Source organism: Pinus tabuliformis, chromosome 5_2 (assembly GCF_031772625.1).
Source record: "Pinus tabuliformis cultivar Carrire ecotype Pingquan chromosome 5_2, CPIR1, whole genome shotgun sequence".
NCBI lineage: Eukaryota > Viridiplantae > Streptophyta > Pinopsida > Pinales > Pinaceae > Pinus > Pinus tabuliformis.
The window spans coordinates 763997233-764001398 of NC_142306.1; the positions used below are offsets into that span (position 1 = coordinate 763997233).

The following is a 4166-nucleotide window of genomic DNA, read 5'->3' on the forward strand; positions in this document are numbered from 1 at the left end:
ATGGATATTCATTATGCGCATTTCGTTCCTACGATTACTATTATGTTGGGTTATTTGTCATAGTTAAAGTTGACATCACTAAATAAGCATAACTAGATGTTGGTCCATATTATTCCTGATTAGGTATAAATTTCAGGTGCCCACTTTTCCTCTTTTCAAATTGTATACAATAGGAATATTCTATCTCAATTCATATAGTTTCATTCTTTTCCATGAGGCTTGACTACCTCTTGGTATATTTTTGCATGTTTGAGTTTATTTTCTCTAGAAGGTTTCTGTATTAGGATTTGGTTGCACAGTCATGCCCAGATTTCTAAATCTAGACAGACGGATTAATGCATTTAGGATTATGATATAGATTCAATACACTTGGTCTACACATACTGTAATATGTACATTTGGTCTGCTTATATTGTAATATGTACATCTTCTACATCTTGTTACCCATACATCTAATTTAACTTGCATCTAAATTAACTTACATCTAAGTTAACTTACTTCTATTTTATGTTACCATCTTTTTCTAATCTGACATGGAATTAAAGAAACAATACAAATCCAACATAAAAATGTCTATTTCCTAATCACATACTATGGCCAAATCATTATTTAATCAAGACATAATTATCCAATTTTACTTATCTGCCATGACAAGACTAAACTGCAATCAATGAACCTCTCCACCCTTCCTATGGGAACTTGGCAATCACTTCAACTGTTCTCCCCCCAAGCTCCTCTTTTTCCCAATAATCAATTATTTGCATATAGCAATTTCTACTGCTTTGGCCTCAAGACTCCAGGTCTAGCCAACAATGGTTTCTACTTCCTCTAGGGAAGTCTATTCAAGATAGTGTTCCCCCCCCCCCCCAAGCTCCTCTTTTTCCCAATAATCAATTGGTTTCTACTTCCTCTAGGGAAGTCTATTCAAGATAGTGTTCTCCCCCCAAGCTCCTCTTTCTCTCAATAATCAATTATTTGCATGTAGCAATTTCTACTGCTTTGGCCTCAAGCCTTTAGGTCCAGCCATCAATGGTTTCTACTTCCTCTAGGGAATTCTATTCGAGATTCATTCCCACTGAATCCTCCTTCAGCGCAAGGAATCTCTTTCTTTTCTTTTTAGCACAAAAAGCACCACCCTCCCTCCTCCCTTCCCTTATGTAAGAGAAGAGTAGAGGAAGGATAATTGTTTCTTTAACTAATAACTAATAATTGTTGACTGCTAACTATTGGATAAAAGAGAGTTACTGAGGTTCATCAGTAACTCCTTTTTTTTTAGAATTTCCCATAGAATACCACATCTCCCATAATTATTTATTTATTTAATAAAAACTATTATTATTACTAAATCTATTTATTGTCCATTTCTCAAAAGTAAAAACAAGAGTTTGTTTCATCATTGTAAAGTAAAAACATGAAAGTAATTCTTTCTTGGCCATAATTACAACTCATATCAAATTGAGACTAAATTTAATTGAAAATTTCTTGACACACTAATATTAATCAAAACTAAAATTATTTTTATTTTTTCTCCAAAATTTATTATGAAATGTTTAATAAATTTTAAACTAAACAATTAACACAAAAAATAAAAACTAAAGGCTGCAACAAAGTGAAATTTATCACCTCAATTGAGATTTAATAACAACATTATAATAAACAAGGTGAATTTAATCCTATGACACTTCACAACAACGTTGTAATAAACCATACTTCTTCATTTCAACGCAATTAAAAATATGTTACTTCACCGAGTAATTGGTTATAATAAACCATACTTGTTTTTCATATAAACACAATTAAAAAGATGCCAAAAAATTTATAGAAAGAAAAATGAAAAAAGAATAAAAATAAATAAATAGATTTCCTTGCCGGATTAAAAGATGAAAGAACTAGTCCACAATTAAAAAGATGTTACAAATGTGATTTAGTCGAAAAAGCTTTCTACCTATTTCCAGAGCATTGTTCACCGCCCAGAGCCTACAGAGGTTGACGCGACCCATCCGCTTGACTGGCTTCCGCTCCCTAGAGGCGTCTCCTTAGCATCAGCGGTAGCAGCAGACACATTAACGGCTCCACTAACCTGATTCATTGCATTCGCCCAAGCCAAATCCATATGGACGTCAGGGAGAGGAGCTTCACCTTCCAGTATCTGACACACTTGCCGCATCCCTGACCTTGCCTTCGGCTCTGTATTGGAGCACAATAATCCCAGTTTCAAAACCTTCTCCATCTCGGCTACGTCGTATTCACCGCCCAACTTTGGATCTGCCGCTTCGAGCAGACTCGCGTTGGCGTACAGCGCCCAGACCCAGTCCACCAAAAAGAGCCGTTCGGCGTCTGCAGACAGGTCCACGGGCTTCCTCCCACACGCCACTTCCAACAGCAGAACACCAAAACTGAAAATGTCCGAGCTCGGCGTGGCCTTTCCAGTTTTCGTAAGCTCCGGCGCTATGTACCCCAGCGTTCCCACCACGCGAGTCGTTCCAGGATTCTCTTTGTGTTCATACAGCCGGGCAAGCCCGAAATCCCCCAGCCGCCCGTTGAACTCCGAATCCAGCAGCACATTGCTGGACTTGATGTCTCTGTGGATGACCCTCTTCTCCCAACCCTCGTGCAGAAAAAGCAGCCCCGCCGCCACGCCTTTCAAGATCGCGTATCGCCTAGGCCATGGCAGGATGGTCATTGGCTTCCCGAATATGAGTCTATCCAGGCTGCCTTTGGGCATGTAGTCGTAAACTATGAATAGTTGCTTCCGTATCCTGCACCAGCCACGGAGAGGAACCAGGTTCCTGTGCTGCATGCGCCCCATGGTCGAGATCTCTGCCACGAACCCTTTCATTCCCTCATTCAATTCCTTCGTTAAAGATTTCACCGCGATTTCCTGGCCACGAAGAACGCCCCTGTAAACCTTTCCGAAACCCCCCTCGCCCAAAACGTTGGCATCACGGAATCCATTTGTGGCGATGTTGAGCTCCCTGTAAGAGAACCTATGCGGCCAGAACTCATGCTCCCATTCTTCTATTATTTCTCTGTGCTTGACTCTTCTGTAAAGCACGGCAGCAACCACCACAAACAAGAGAACCAGAGTGCCCACTGTAACGCCGGCTATCAATCGGTGATTGCGACGCTTGGGATACCTTTTCACAAACGAAGGGAGACGCGAGACATCAAGTGGTGCCGCCGTGCCTTCTGTGGTGAAGCTCCACGCCAAAACGTAATGGTTTTCCACGAGCTTTCCCGTAGCCGCTGAAAAGCCAACGAACATATTCTCTTGCAGAACGTTCTGCAGATCGATTTTCTGTGATATAAGCGGCTTCTGCGGTCTTGGCAAGCCGGCCAATGTTAATGTAACGTCTACCTGGCTCTGCAGAGGATCGTAATCGATCCAGGCCTGTATGTTTCTTCCGCCCTGTAGGTTGATTCCATGGAACTCCCCCGCATTCCAATATCCGGCATTTTCGGTCTTCACAGAGATGAGGCTGTTGATGTCCACGCCCACGTGATTGTTGTCGGGATCGTCCAACTCTACGCTCCTGGTCGTATCGAACTCCACAGCAAACAAGTGATTATATGTTTTCCCGTTGCTGGTATCGTTAAGCAAGCCCAGATACTCGGATGCCAGACCGCCATTAATAGTTGTGTTGGGTGCGATGAAGAAGGCTAATCCGTGACCACCACCGTCAGTATTGGGATACACGTCCATGCTGAAAACAAAAGTAGTGCTGAAGGAGCAAAGCGTCCCCTTGCTTTTCATATGCACAGGATTTGAATACAGCGCCCGGCCGATGACCCAGCAAGCGTGATTTGTGAGGATTACCGCGGATTGGGAGGGGATGAGTGAAGCAGCAGCCTCCAAGATCAAGTTGGTTCCATTGAATCCATCGAACACAAAAGTGGTAGGAAGAACTGGTATGACAAGGAAGACGAAGGATATAATAGTGAAGCTGCCCACAAAGGGCCTCAAAAAATCGAAATCAGGGGAGACACAATTTCTTTTCCATGAATTCATCTGGTTCTTTCTAAGCTCATTACAGATGGTTTAAACACGCTAATATATAAATATATACACACGATGACAAACAATCGATGTATCGGTGAAAGTCGACGCCATGAACAATGTAGGTTGAAAGTCGAGCCCAAAAAAAATTCTGAGTCTTCGACACAGC

General features: G+C 41.8%; 1 pseudogene; it reads right to left on the reverse strand.

Annotated features, from left to right (window-relative positions):
* Positions 1-1963: 1963 nt before the first annotated feature.
* LOC149161530 (L-type lectin-domain containing receptor kinase IV.1 pseudogene) lies at positions 1964-3769 on the reverse strand (annotated as a pseudogene).
* Positions 3770-4166: the final 397 nt, after the last annotated feature.